Consider the following 15,862-nt stretch of genomic DNA (forward strand, 5'->3'; position numbering starts at 1 on the left):
CACGCAGCGGCAGCACTGCACATCCATACTGACGCAATAGCTGGTCTAAGTATAATGCCTGAGTGTGTGTATACAGACTTCAGGATCGCCTCCTGTTTTCTATCAGCAGGTTCCTTGAGGGCGGCCGTATCCGGAGACGGTAGTGCCACCTTTTTAGACAAACGTGTGAGCGCTTTATCCACCCTAGGAGGTGTTTCCCAACGTGACCTATCCTCTGGCGGGAAAGGGTACGCCATTAGTAACTTCTTAGGAATTACCAATTTTTTATCAGGGAAAGCCCACGCTTCTTCACACACTTCATTTAATTCTTCTGATGGGGGAAAAACTACGGGTAGTTTTTTCTCCCCAAACATAATACCCTTTTTAGTGGTACCTGGATTTATATCAGAAATGTGTAACACCTCTTTCATTGCCTCAATCATGCAGCAAATGGCCTTAGTGGACATTAGATTAGACTCAGCGTCGTCGACACTGGTGTCAGTATCCGTGTCGACATCTGCGTCTGCCATCTGCGGTAGCGGGCGTTTTAGAGCCCCTGATGACCTTTGAGACGCCTGGACAGGCACGAGCTGAGAAGCCGGCTGTCCTGCACTCAATTCTTTCCATAAGCCCATCCACACAGGTGTCTGCCCCGCAGGGGGTGACATCCCTTCTATAGGCATCTGCTCCGCCTCCACATCATTATCCTCATCAAACATGTCGACACAGCCGTACCGACACACCGCACACACACAGGGAATGCTCTAGCAGAGGACAGGACCCACAAAAGCCCTTTGGGGGTACAGAGTGAGAGTATGCCAGCACACACTAGAGCGCTATATAATGCAGGGACTAACTGAATTATGTCCCCTATAGCTGCTTTTATCTATATATATATATATATATATATATGTACTGCGCCTAAATTTAGTGCCCCCCCCCCCCCCCTCTCTTTTTTACCCTTTTCTGTAGTGTAGACTGCAGGGGAGAGCCAGGGAGCTTCCTTCCAGCGGAGCTGTGAGGGAGAAATGGCGCCAGTGTGCTGAAGGAGATAGCTCCGCCCCTTTTCCGCTGACTATTCTCCCGCTTTTTTCTGGATTCTGGCAGGGGTATTTACCACATATATAGCCTCTGGGGCTATATATTGTGGTATTTTTGCCAGCCAAGGTGTTTTTATTGCTGCTCAGGGCGCCCCCCCCCCAAGCGCCCTGCACCCTCAGTGACCGGAGTGTGAAGTGTGTATGAGGAGCAATGGCGCACAGCTGCAGTGCTGTGCGCTACCTTGGTGAAGACTGATGTCTGCTGCCGCCAATTTTCCGGACCTCTTCTTGCTTCTGGTTCTGTAAGGGGGACGGCGACGCGGCTCCGGGACCGAACACCAAGGACGGGCCTGCGGTCGATCCCTCTGGAGCTAATGGTGTCCAGTAGCCTAAGAAGCCCAAGCTGGCTGTAAGCAGGCAGGTTCGCTTCTTCTCCCCTTAGTCCCTCACTGCAGTGAGCCTGTTGCCAGCAGGTCTCGCTGAAAATAAAAAACCTAATTCTATACTTTCTTTCTAGAAGCTCAGGAGAGCCCCTAGTGTGCATCCAACCTCGGCCGGGCACAAAATCTAACTGAGGCTTGGAGGAGGGTCATAGTGGGAGGAGCCAGTGCACACCAGGTGACCTAAAGCTTTCTTTAGTTGTGCCCAGTCTCCTGCGGAGACGCTATTCCCCATGGTCCTTTCGGAGTTCCCAGCATCCACTAGGACGTCAGAGAAAAGGGATTCATTTTCATCTAGAAGATGTGATCCATCCAGACCAGTCAGGATTTATATCCAATTACAGCAGATCTACAAACAAATGGGGATAAACCTTATTCAAGCGTCTCATGATAATATAACAACTCCTATTGCTTCCAAAGATCACAGCCAAGTCATGTGACACTGCGGAGGGGAATTATATATGGAAAGTGATACACTGGTGTAACTCTGAGCAACTTTGTTTTATTGGAAATGATTCAAATATTTTGAAACCAATAAAGAAATGTTTCTGAACATACTTCACAGAGTGTATCTCTCTTACATAGTTACATAGTTGGTGAGGTTGAATAAAGACAAATATCCATCGAGTTCAACCTGTATTATAAAATTAAATATAATGTAGATGCAGTAACCTTGGATATTTCTATCAGTTAGGAATTTATCTAATCCATTTTTAAGCTTATTTAGTGAGTCCACCAATACTACCTCCTCTGATTCCAAATACTTACTGCTCTTACTGTAAAGAACCCTTTCCTCCGGTGTGTATGAAATGTTTTTTTTCTTCTAACCTCAGGGGGTGTCCTCCTGTCCTGTGTAGCCTTTTTTTGATAAACAGATCATCTGATAAATCCTTGTATTGTCCCTTACAGTATTTATAAATATTAATAATGTCCCCCCTCAGCTGCCTCTTTTCCAGTGTAAACATATCTAACCTTGTGAGTCTTTCCTCATAACTCAGTGCCTCCCTTAACCAGTTTGGTGGCTCGCCTCTGAACCCTTTCTAGTTCCAAGATATCTTTTTATAGTGAGGCGCCCAGAACTGTACACAATATTCCAGGTGTGGCCGCACCAATGATTTATACAATGGCAGGATTACGCTCTCATCCCTTGTCTCCATACCCCGTTTTATGCATGCTAACACCTTATTTGCTTTTGTTGCTGCATTTTGACATTGCGTACTGCTACTGAGTCTATAATGGATGAGCACACCCAAATCCTTTTCAACCACCGTTATCCCTACATTTTTGCCATTTAGTTTATATGCTGCCCGATTATTCTTAATCCCAAAGTGCATAATTTTACATTTTCTCTCTCATAAATATTTTTAATAGTTCTTTCAACCACTCATAATTGCTGGAAATGCGGAGACTCTCAAGCAGACCTTTATCACTGTTTTTGGTTATGCCCCCTGATTGGAAGCTTCTGGGTACAAATATGTAGATATGTTGCCTGGTAAACTATTTACACCTGTTGCCAGAATGGGCAATCTTTGGTATTTTTGAAATGATCAAGCCATGTCAGAAGGTGGCAAAAAATTACTTTTAGCAGCACGCAAATCCATACTACAAGTGTGGCTCCACCCAGAACCTCCGTCATTACCCTTATTCCTAGCAAAGCCGTTTTACCTTTTTCCAGTGGAATGGGTGGGAGTGGCTCTAGAGAAGGACAGAAAAGTAAAGCAATATGTTGAAGTGTGGGAGAGTTATATAGCAACGTTATCTGCTTCAGTAAGATGACACATTCACACCTCCCTAACCAACACTTTGTGGTATATGACCAGAGTATCGGGAGGACATCCACCTATTTCTCTGTGATACCCATTTTATATGTCCCATGGGAGGGCGAGGGGCGAGCGTAGAAAACCTTTTTGTTTTTTCTAGCACAAGTATTTCTTAACAAGTTCTTGTTGGATGTGAATGATAGCTGGCATAATATGATGTTCTAGCCGAAATCAACAATACTGTGCGATCCTTGTACTTTTGTGTCGTTTTCTGTGACTGAACGTCTGAAAGAAACTAGATAAATGCAGACAACAGATTTGTACAACGTCTTTGAATTTATTGTTTAATTACACTGTAATGTACACAATATTAATTATCTTTTATATTTATGATTGTATGATACTTTGCTTCAATAAAAAGTTAAACCACTGCGACTGCGCTTACTGACACTTTTATATTCATCCTTGGTAGAGGCAAATGTCGAGGCTGACTCAGACATTGTGGCCCGATTCAGAGTTGGACCAGACGGCCATCTGCCCACTACAAAGGCCTTCCCTGGTATACATCATCACAAAATTTGGTGCATACATTTTAACACTAAAGACCGGATAGTTTTTTAAAACAGTAAATATTTATTATCCACAAACCACCTACCGTAGTAATGAGCACATAAAATATATATTATGTATATACCCATACACAAAGTGATTGTTAAAGACATATAGAACTCACTAGTTAGTTACCACTGCAGTTGGTGATTACTCATTAACCAATATCACCAGTTTTTGTTATTAATCCAGATCCGTGTTCAAAAATAGCCGTTACCTGATGGCATTTACCAGCCATTGTACATTGATTAGTGATGTGAAATTTGAGTTTCCAAAGAGTCCTGTCCAGTAATGGTTATCTGGGGCGATTTGCTGCGTTACTCGTGTTACGCCACCTCCTAGGTAGGTATATTCTCCAGATAATCCAGCAACAAAAGCCAATTACTTCCAGCTCCTGGGGGGAAATCAGCAGTGGCTGATCTGGGAGATGTTTGGACTCTAGTCTCCAATGAATGCGTCTGTGGTAGCAGTGACTGACACGTGGTGAGAGCGAGCAGATGCTTCCCCTCATAGGACAGGTAGGTGGTTTGCTGGTCCAGAATAAAACAACCTCCCAGCACTAGATCATATACAGCAACAGGCTTCAGCTTGCACAGAATCACACAGCAGCCGCTGTAAAGTTCCTGATAATACGGAAACAATAGGTCAGTAGATACCTTATCAATACGCAAACCAATGCATTCTGTCACACTAGTAAATAGAGTTTTCACCACAACTCCAAGGCAACACATAAAAGAAATGGTACTAGGTGATAGGCGCCAGGTAAATAACAAATAACTATACTCCCCTGTTCATAATCTGTAGATGGCTCTCTCAATCTGGTGATTAAGTAGCACATAAATACTGTTTAATCAATGTATAATAACAGTTTCTCAGTGTGTATATTATATTGAATTTCTATTCATGGGTACAATTCACCTCCTTAAATTGTCAGTTATTGGGGTGGCCCCCACTTCTATGCACTCACAACAAGAGGTATATCAAGGCATATCAAGAATGTTCCGCATGCAGCTCTGTCCCTCCACCTGGAGTGTGAAGAGTAACCGGGTTGTGTTATGACTGAAGAATCTTTTTTCCGAGGAGGCTGAGGTTTCCAGAGATCTTCTGGGCAATGACCCTTGTACACAAGAGAGGAGTAGCACAAAGATAAGGCAAAAGTAAGAGAATAACACTAGTAAGGGAAACGTGGGAGAGCCAGAGATATTAGACAGGAGTGTCCCAGACAACGACAAGGCAGCTGTAAAATGGACTGGATTGTAAAGAAGTGAGAGCACGAAAACATTGAAAGCTCTGAACCAACAGGTGGAGCTACTGGCAGTGAGAGTACTGAAGGTTTGCAGGAGAAATAGATCACAGAGAAAACACAGGACTGTATAGTAAATAGATGAGGGGTAGTATTAGCAGAAATAACAAATAAGCAATGAGACAGATAATACAACTGACAGAGCTGGACACAGGAATTCTGCAGAGGACGGTTGTAAGATAACCAGACAAAGGTATCCACGGCTAGTGCTACAACCAAGAGACAAGGGATCCCGCTGCAGCCAGGAACTATGACCAGCAAGGAGTGAGAGGCAGACCAGGAAGATAAAAGGAGTATAAGCCAATAAGCATTTCCATGAAGCCAAGCCTCCCCTTGATAACAATTCCATGCAGCTGCCCCACTGCACGTCCTGCTGTCTTCCTGTGAGTGCCTGGCGTCTGCGTAACCAGGTAACTCACAGAAGCCACCAGGCAGACGTTGCCTAGCGTCAACCCCACCCGCCACATCGGCTAAACATCCAGGCTGACATGGAGCCGGCGGCCAGGACGTGCCACACTTCCCCAGAAGTGATGATAGCGTCATTTTACTCAAAGATGTCTAGGAACCTGGTTTGATGCGGTGGCCATCTTGTTGTAGTTTTATGTCCATCTTTGATGGGTTGTGGCTGCCATTTTGTTGAAGTCCGTGTATTGTAAAAGGTTTATAGTCATTTGGCCACACTAAAAATCCTAAAATTTTACAAATTTAGAAGGCAGAATCCTTCCTAAAACATTAACAAAAAGTGGTAAATAGAAAACAATGTTAAGCAGTTTAATAATCCCACGTAAACAGACCTAACATAAAAAAATCATAAAAACCACTCTACTTCTAAATCACTGTGAACCACAAGGCATGTGAATATTGTATAAATAAATTAGTTTTATTTCTGTTTTAGCAATATTCTGAGTATGTGAGCTACATCTTGCATTCTTTTTGACCTGTTTTCTGCTATAAACGTTCCTTATATTTTCTCCGGAGGAAGAGTGTTCTTTTTTTAAAGTGTGCAGACAGCGAATGGGTTCCTAAACCTCTCAATATTTCTCATGTGTTCCCCTATTCTTATTTTTAGGGTTCCTGTGGTTCTCCCTATATAAAGTTTATTGCAGCTGCATTGTATAGCATAAATCACTTCTTTTGTGTGCCAGGTAATAAAGTCTTTAACGTGTTCCTGCCATTAATTATAGCTGAATCACATTTTTTCATTGTGGTCCCTTTGATGCTCCGGCATCCAGCACATCCCCCACATCTATAGAAACCTACTGAAAGGACCTGTCCAGGTTTATATTCTTTCTCTAAATGTGCACTGGTCACTAGATAATATTTTAGGCTTGAAGATTTTCTATAAATATAAGCCGGCTTCTTTGGTATTATTTTATTATTATTATCTTTTATTTATATGGCGCCACAAGGGTTCCGCAGCACGTAATTACAGAGTACATAAACAAATAATCAAAACAGGAAAACAACAACTTACAGTTGAAGACAATATAGGACAAGTACAGGGAAAATAAACATAGCTACATCAGCAGATAACACTGAAATAAGTATCAGATGGCAGAGGACTGCTGGATTTGGTGCAGTTGAAGATTATTAAAGTAAGAAAGGATAAGCACATGAGGGAAGAGGGCCCTACTCGTGAGAGTGTACATTCTAAAGGTGAGGGGTAGACAGACAGGGGTGACACAAACGAGGTACATAGAGAATGTGGAACAGAAGGTTTGGCTGGGTTTGGTGAAGAAGTGGGTCTTGAGAGCCCGTTTGAAGTTTTGTAGAGAGGTGGAGATTCTGAGGGGAGAGGTAGGGAATTACAGATAACTGGAGCAGCATATGAGAAATCTTGGAAGTAGGAGTGGGAGGAAGTAATCAGTAGGCAGGAGAGGCGGTGGGCATTACCAGAGCGAAGAGGACGGGTGGGAGTGTAAAGGGAGATATGGTCAGAGATGTAAATGGGAGAGGAGTGGGTGAGGGCTTTGTAAGTGAGTGTGAGAAGCTTGAAATGGATTCTGAAAGGGAAGGGGAGCCAGTGAAGGTCTTGTAGGAGAGTCGAGGTGGACGTAGTGTGTTTGGTGAGGAAAATGAGCCGGGCAGCAGCATTGAGAATAGATTGGAGTGGAGAGAGGTATTTGTCAGGAATGCCAGTCAGGAGGAGATTACAGTAGTCCAGTCTGGAGATGACCAGTGAGTGGATAAGGGTCTTAGTAGCATCCTGGGTGAGAAAGGGTCTGATCCTGGAAATATTTTTTAGATGAAAACGGCAGGTTTGTGAGAGGTGCTGAATGTGTGGTTTGAAGGAGAGGGAGGAGTCAAGGATTACTCCAAGACAGCGCACTTGGGGGCTAGAGGAGATAGTAGTGACATCAATAGATAAGGAGATTGTGGGAGGTGAGGTTATGCGGGAGGGAGGGAAGATGATCAGCTCAGTCTTAGACATGTTAAGTTTAAGAAAGCGCTGGGACATCCCGGAAGAGGTAGCAGAGATACAGTTGGAGATACGAGTGAGGAGAGCAGTGGAGAGGTCCGGAGAGGTAAGATAGATTTGAGTGTCATCAGCATAGAGATGATATTGGAAATCAAAAGAACTAATGAGCTTACCTAGTGAGGATGTATAGAGAGAGAAAAGAAGAGGACCAAGGACAGAGCCTTGGGGTACACCTACATTTAGTGGAGAAGAGGGGGAGTCATGAGAGGAGACAGAGAGTGAATGGTCAGAGAGGTAAGAAGACAGCCAAGAGAGGGCAGTATCATGCAGACCAATGGAGTGCAGGATTTGCAGTAGGAGAGGGTGGTCCGCAGTGTCAAAAGCAGCAGAGAGATCAAGAAGAATAAGTAGAGAGCAGTGGCCCTTAGATTTAGCAGCATGGAGGTCATTGCAGACTTTTGTAAGGGCAGTTTCAGTAGAGAGGATGGAAGCCAGACTGGAATGGGTCAAGCAGTGAGTGTGCGGAAAGAAAGGAAGTAAGGCGGTTGTAGACAATACGTTCAAGGAGTTTGGAGGCAAAAGGGAGAAGAGAGATGGGTCAGTAGATGGAGAAAGTGCCTGGATCAAGGTAGGTTTATAATAATAGGAGAGATGAGTGCATGCTTGAAGGCAGAGAGGACAGTGCCTGATGAGAGGGAGAGATTGAGAAGGTGGGAAAGATGGGAATAGGCAGAAGGAGAGTGTCAGCATCCGGAGTCTTACCTCCGGTTCTGGTCCCTGCGGCCTTCCTGTTGGTTGGCTGGTGTGGCTGCGATGGATAGGAGCTGCGGCAGCGAGGTCCTCTAGTGTGGCTGCCGAGCATCTGGAGGCCGGGATCCGGGTCCTGGGAAGCGGAGCATGGCAGCCGGAGGTGTCTGTTTCCCGGTGTCCTGTTGCTGGAGTGCAGCGTCTGGGAGGCTGAGGCCAGAGGTAGTGGCTGTGTGCTGGTTCCACGTGTGTCCTCTGTGCCGGGAGCAGCCATGTTGGAGACCAAGCCTAGCTAATAGGTATCCCAGTTCGCGTCCAGCCAATCTCGCGCAGTCTTCCCTTATAAAAAGGGGTGGGTGCTTAGCTATGGTGCCAGTGCTTTGAGTTACTTGCTGCTGTAAGGTGCTCAAGCTCTGTCCTCCCATGTTAACCCCTGGAATCTTGGTTCTGCTGTGGCCGCCCGGTGGTCAGTTTTGTTATTGCAGTCCTTTGCTCTAAGTCCACCGCCTCTTGCAGTTCAACCACTGGGTCCACTATCCAGTAGAGGGTCTCCGTTTGCTGACGGTGCTCACAGCGATCCTCTCTTCAACATCAAATCACAAGTCATCTCTCCGTTCAGTGTTCTTCAGCATTGTTTACAAATCACAAGTTATCTCTCCATTCAGTGTTCTTCAGCATCATTTACAAATCAGCATTGTTTACAAATCACAAGTCATCTCTCCATTCAGTGTTCTTCAGCATCATTTACAAATCACAAATCATCTCTCTATTCAGTGTTCTTCAGCATCATTTACAAATTACAAGTCATCTCCATTCAGTGTTCTTCAGCATCGTTTACAAATCACAAGTAATTCAGTGAACTTCGGCATTGTTTACAGATCATAAATCACTTCATTCAATATTCATCATTGTTTACTAGTCACGAACATTTCGTCCTTCAGAATTCACTCAGACTTATCTCCTAGCCGTTGTGTATGATTGAAGTCTCATTAAAACTGAACTAATCTTTCCTTAGTGTTTTGTTCTGTCATTGATCAGTCGTCGGATCCCCAACTCAAGCCGAGTGTGACAGAGAGAGAGGTAGCGGAGGAGGCGGGAGGGGATAGGGTCAAGAGGGGAGGTGGTATGGGGAGAGGAACAAATGAGGGCCATGACTTCCTCACCAGATGTATGTAAGAAAGATTTAAGAGTTGGTGAGAGGGATGGGGAGGGGTGGTAAGTTATGGGAGGAGGCTGGTTGCTGATGGTCTGGTGTGATGTGATGTCCTGACATATGGAGTAAATTTTGGACGTGAAGTAAGTGGCAAAGTCAAGAGCAGAGAGTGAGGAGCGGAGACGAAGTGGAGGTGGGCAGAGGAGTGAGTTGAGAGTGGCAAAGAGGCACTGTGGGTTGGAAGACTGGGAGAAGATGAGGTTCTTGAAGAATAACTGTATAGCAAGGGAAAGGGCAGGATTGAAGGATGAGAGAATAAGTTTGAAATAGAGGAAGTCTGCAATAGAGTGTGACTTCCCCATGTGTGCCAGGGTTGAGGTGTTAATTTGCGAAGGTGAATAGTGGTTGGTGGAGCGACAGAGTCAAGAGCAGAAGTAAGGGATGCATTGTATATGGAAGTGGCTTGTTCAGGGCATGAGAGAGAATAGGAGAGAAGAGTGAGTCAAACAGGGAGGAAAGGAATGTGGTGTCAATAGACTCAATGTTACACTTAGTGATGGTAGCCTTAGGAGGGAGAGATGGGGAAGCTGAGAGAGATAGGTTAAAGAAGAGCAGGTGGTGGTCAGAGAGGGTAAATGGGGAGTTGGAAAAATCAGAAATACCACAATGGTGAGTGAAGACCAGATCCAGTGAGCTCCCATTCACATGGGAGGGTGAGGAGGTCCACTAGGAGAGAACAAGTGAAGAGGTGAGGTTAAGGAGTTTAGAGGCAGGGGATTATGTGGGGATATCGATAGGGATGTTGAAATTGCCTAAGATAATGGAGGGAATGTCAGAGTGGAAGTCAGGAGGCAAAGTTGTCGACGAATTTGGAGGCAATGCCAGGGGGGTGGTAAATTACAGCTACTCTAAGATGGACTGGTTGTTAGAGACGTATAGCATGGACCTCAAATGTAGAGAATGTAAGGGATGGTTCTGGTGGTACGAATTGGTAGGAGTAACTAGAAGGTAAAAGGATCCCAACACCACCCCCATGGTGACCCCCAGGTCGTGGTGTGTGTGTGTGTGTGTGTGTGTGTGTGTGTGTGTGTGTGAATGTGAGGCCCCCAGCAGAGAGAGCAGCAGGACAAGTAGTGTCAGAGGGAGTAATCCAGGTTTCAGTGACTAGTAGGTGCAGGGAGTTGGAAATGAAAAGGTCATGAGTGGGGACCAGTTTGTTACAAACAGATCTGTAGCATTCCAGAGGGCACAGGATAGGGAGTGTGAGTTTGTGGGAGAGATGTGAATGAGATTAACAATCCCAAAACAGGATCTCTTGACAGCAAGGACCAATGCTTTCTAAGTACCATTTCTAATTATTTGTGATGTGCATTGTAATAAGTAATCAGTGCCCATGAGTACTTATTTTCAGGTGGTTCATCTTTTCCTTTCTTATTTACAGTTAGAAGTTCTTTTCTATCAATCTTATTAACTTTTTTAAGGTCCTCCTCTATTCTTTCCTTATCATAACCACAGGAGATATATTTCTGTTTCATGTCTAAAGCCTGTTCTTAAAACGTGCTCAACACTGGAGTTGCGCTTTAAACATTTAAATTGTCCGCCTGGTATTGAATGTATCCAGTTAGCAAGAAGACAACTGTGAGCGGTGATATATGACATACGCTTTTGATTTTTGATGTTTGAATATTATTATCCTTTATATAACTGATGCCTGGCTTTTGTCAAAGCTTAATTGGATGTTTTTGGTATTATTATTATTATTATTATTATTATTATTATAATATTTAAAAAAAAGATTCCAACATAGAGGAATCCCCTTGCCAAACAAAAAAATGTTATCAATATATTGTGACCAGGACACTAGGTTTGCTCCATATAGGTTGTTATTCCAGATGTTTTGATCCTCCCACTGCCCCATAAATATATTGGCATAACTTGGAGCAAACCTGGTGCCCATGGCTGTTCTTCTTTTCTGTAAATTAGAAATACCTTTAAACGAAAAATAATTGAGATGTAAAATGTAAGTTATACCTTTGACTTTAAATTCCTGCAAGTCCTTATGTTTGCTGTAAGCTTCTGGACAATGCTTTTATTCCCTGTGTATGTTCAATAATTGTGTATAGAGAGCTCACATTGGCACTTACAAGCCAGAGATCTTCCCATACAATATTAGGAAGTCTCTAGTGTCTTTTAAATGTGACCTGTTTTATGCTACCAAAGGTTGAAGGTGGTAATCTACATACTGTGATAAATTAGCACTTATTGATCCAATTCCAAACCACTATAGGACAGCCTGGCGGATTATTTAGATCATTATGCACCTATGGGTGCATATATAACACTGGTACAATGGGCTCTTCTGGTATTAGGAACTTCACTTCAGTTTTACTTAGGGTTCCATTTTGTTTATATATTTCTATCACTGCTCTTGACTTGGTTAGGAATAAATCTGTTGGATTATTCCTTCATTTTCTGTAGGTGGATTTCTCCTCTAATTGTCTATAATCTTTTTTCATAATCTATTGTGTTCATGAGCGACTATACCTGATAATACGGCTGTGTGGCAACAAAGTATTACAGCACTCTGGTGACTTGGTAAGAGTCTGTAGTAACCTCTGAGTAAACCGTCAGTATATTTGTATGTATGTATATACTCTAAGAACACTCTGGGATTCAGAATCACAAACCACTGATCGTGTGCGGAATCTTGGCGTTGTCCTAGATGGTGACTTGACACTTAAACATCAGATATCAGCCACAATCAAATCCTCATTCTTTCACCTGAGGAACATAGCCAGAATCAAGCACTTCATTCCCCCAGATGATCTGCCAAAAGTCATACACGCATTTGTATCATCTCAATTAGACTACTGTAATGCCCTCTGCCTTGGTCTCCCAGCAAAAGAATTGCACCTCTTACAGCTAGTGCAAAACACAGCTGCCAGGCTGTTAACCAACCAGCCCCGCTCTAGCCACATAACACCCATACTCTACTCCCTTCACTGGCTGCCTGTAAGATGGCGAATCATCTTCAAGATTGGCTTACTGAGTTTCAAAGCATTACATGACCAGGGCCCAAAGTACCTGAAGCAGCTACTGACCCTATACTGCCCCACTCGATTACTGCGATCTATAGATGAAGGACTTTTAGCAGTACCTAGAATCTCTCGTAATTCATCTGGGGGTCGAGCTTTTAGTCATACGGCTCCGACTCTATGGAACTCACTTCCCCGCACAGTTCAAGAGGCCGCAACTATAGAATCCTTCAAAAGTAGACTCAAGACTTTCCTGTTTACTCAAGCATTCCCATAATTGTCCCTTTAGTATCTCAATGCTTCTGTATTTTATGAAAATCTGTTCTGTACTTCATTATTTTCTGTACTATATTATGCTATGTATCTGTTAAGCGCCTTGAGTCCTATTGGAGAAAGAGGGCTATATAAATAAAATGATTATTATTATTATTATTATTATAACACTGCTAATAAGAGTAATTATAATAAGCTCTGCAATTCAACATGAAGTAGAATTGAGGTTCTTAGAATCATTTTGGACAAAAAATATTATATGGACCCACCTACTGCGACCTCATCAGGAGGGTCTCTAATATTCAGGAAGAAAACAAGAGAAAGACAAAATAACCTTGTGTGGAAGCACTCATTGATTGAATATGAAAAAGATGTGAAGAAAATATATGGTTGAGGAAAAGACCCCTTTGAGTCCTACCTCTGGGAGATAGAGTAAAGCTTAACTTTTATTGGTTTGCTATAAAAATTCACTGGGGTGAACAAAAGTAAATAATAAAAAAATCTAGATTGCCATTGTACCAAATATGGTTCTAGATATGGCAGGTGAAAATGTTATTGTAATTATTGTATAATTGTTTGGAAAAAACAATATATACAGGTCACAGAAGGATCGGAATGTATGGTAAGCTTGGAGGAACGTAATATTGGATTTCCTGAGGGAAAAAGGCCCACAGCACCTAGTATTCCCTGGAGGTCTCCCATCCACGTACTGACAAGGCCATACCTGCTTAGCTTCCAAGATCGGACGTGATCGGGCGCATTCAGGATAGTATGGCCGTGGGCCAATTGTATCAGGAATCACGGGTGATTTGTGTGCTGATTTGGGAAATGGCCTATGTGCTCAACTAAAAAACTATGTGAAAATGATCGAATGATTAATTTATTGTAAAGTCTCCTGAGAAACTGGCCCACAGCACCTAGTATTCCCTGGAGGTCTCCCATCCATGTACTAACCAGGCCATACCTGCTTAGCTTCCAAGATCAGACGTGTTCGGGCGCATTCAGGGTAGTATGGCCGTGGGCCGTTTGATTCAAGAAATGAGTAGATACAAATCGAGTTTCTGTATGAATAGTAATAATTGGCTTAAATGGAAAAAAATTATATAGAGAGAATTTTGAAGAAAGTGTTTGTAAAGCTAATTGGTAAAAGACTAGTGATGCAATCACTGATTGACTATAAATAAGTTCAATCCTGAAAAATAAATGTAAAGCAGGCACTTGGATTGTTAGACCCAATAGGGGGGTCTGATGTGCTGTTTTGATATAAACACAAAGTTAGAAGTTACCACTTTAAATATGTCTGCTGTAGATAACCAATTAACTGGATTAAGTTGCAAAAAATTAATTAAATGAGAGTAGCAAAAATGAAGGTTCTTAGTCCCTATATAGAGACAATGACGGTTTGCAATACAATTCCTAATTGATAAGGCTGGCGGTGCAATTATTAATTAGTGATAAGTAGGTTCAATCCTGAAAATAATAACAAAGCGGGCACTGGAATTGTCGGACCCAAATAAGAGGATCTGATGTGCTGTTTTGATACAGACACAATGCTTGAAGTTGCCATGCCACCTCCTATGTAGGTTTGCCAGCTGTTACTGTAGATAACCAGTTGACTGGATTATGTTGCAAAGAATTAATTAAATGAGAGCAACAAAGATGAATATTCTTTGTCCCTGTGTAGAGACAAATGCGGCTTGCAATACAATTCCTGATTGATAAGGCTGGCGGTGCAATTATTAATTTACGATAAATAGGTTCAATCCTGAAAATTAAATGAGAGCAGCAAAGATGAAAGTCTTATGTCCCTGTGTGGAAACGATAGTGGCTTACGATTCCTTAGTGGCTTACAATACAATTCATTAATTGACTGTTAATAGGTTCATTCCTAAATACGGAGCAGGCACTGGAGTTGTTAGATCCAGATTGAGGGTCTAAGGCGCTGCTGGAAAACAGACACTGTATACAGAGTTACCACTTCCAATGATGTAGATATCCCGGCAGCCGGTGGGTGTAACTTGATTGAAGATCGTGACCGTGCTCCGTTTTCTAAGACCGTGCGGCCGCCCGTTCCGGAGAGGGACGTACGTTTCACCTGTAAACTAGGCTTGTTCACTGCACATGTTATATCTTCCTCCCCTGCAGTGCACATGGTTTTGACCAATTGCTATCAAAAATCCTGCTGCGATCAACTTGGAATTACCCCCATGGCTTCCAGTGTGAACAGTTGAGCATCTGTGGATGGAAAGTTTCAGCTACATGCCCGCGACTTGCATAACATGCCCATAAGATGAGCCATCTCTGTGCATCTGGTTAGCCACTTTCCAGTTATTGCTCAGGAATGCCCAACAATTTTCCAAGACATTTCTGATACCGTACGTCTCAATTGCTACTCTGCCTTTGTGTGTACACAGTATTACCCATGTGTGGAGCTCTTAGGGACTTCTGCGCATGCACCATTACAAATACTTGCTCCTTTCTTTATTTACACCTAGTGTATACAATATTAACATCTTGGACAATATCCTACCGCTGTCTACTGGTGGTTGACAGTTTAAAAGTGTGATGACTGAGGGTGGAGGGGAGTTTTAAACCTTTCTCCTGCTTCTGACTTACTGCTGGCTCCGGGTGAGCTGGAAGACCCGGAATTCTTTTTTTCCACCTTGAGCTGTGCAGCCCATAAGCCCCAGAGTTCCACACTTCTACTGCAGATGCAGAATGTGCAGGCCTTGTTTTCCTCTCCCTTGGGGGGAGCTGCTCCCACAGAAATGTGGGCAGCTATGGTGAGACACAAGCCCTCTCACCACAGTTGCCGTGGGTAGAATTTCTACAGCTCTTGCAGGTCTTAATATAAATATGCAAACGTGGTTTCTTGGTTCTCATCCTACCTATCTAATAGCTGTTCTGTGTCCGCTTCTCTGACTCCACCTCCTCTCCACTTCCTCTATCAGTTGAAGTACCGCAAGGCCCTCTCCTAGGGCCTTTTCTTTCCTCACTCTATACCACATCTCTTGGCAAACGGATCAGCTCTTTTGGCTTTAAGTATCATCATTATTTGGATGATACTCAAATCCACCTATCCTTCCCAGATTTGTCACCATCTG

The 15,862-nt window shown here is 43.2% G+C and overlaps 2 pseudogenes; both read right to left on the minus strand.

Annotated features, from left to right (window-relative positions):
• Positions 1-13,423: 13,423 nt before the first annotated feature.
• Positions 13,424-13,541, minus strand: LOC134983655 (5S ribosomal RNA; annotated as a pseudogene).
• A 122-nt stretch (positions 13,542-13,663) lies between these two features.
• On the minus strand, positions 13,664-13,781 carry LOC134983648 (5S ribosomal RNA; annotated as a pseudogene).
• Positions 13,782-15,862: the final 2,081 nt, after the last annotated feature.

Source organism: Pseudophryne corroboree (genome assembly GCF_028390025.1).
Source record: "Pseudophryne corroboree isolate aPseCor3 chromosome 3 unlocalized genomic scaffold, aPseCor3.hap2 SUPER_3_unloc_2, whole genome shotgun sequence".
Lineage (NCBI taxonomy): Eukaryota > Metazoa > Chordata > Amphibia > Anura > Myobatrachidae > Pseudophryne > Pseudophryne corroboree.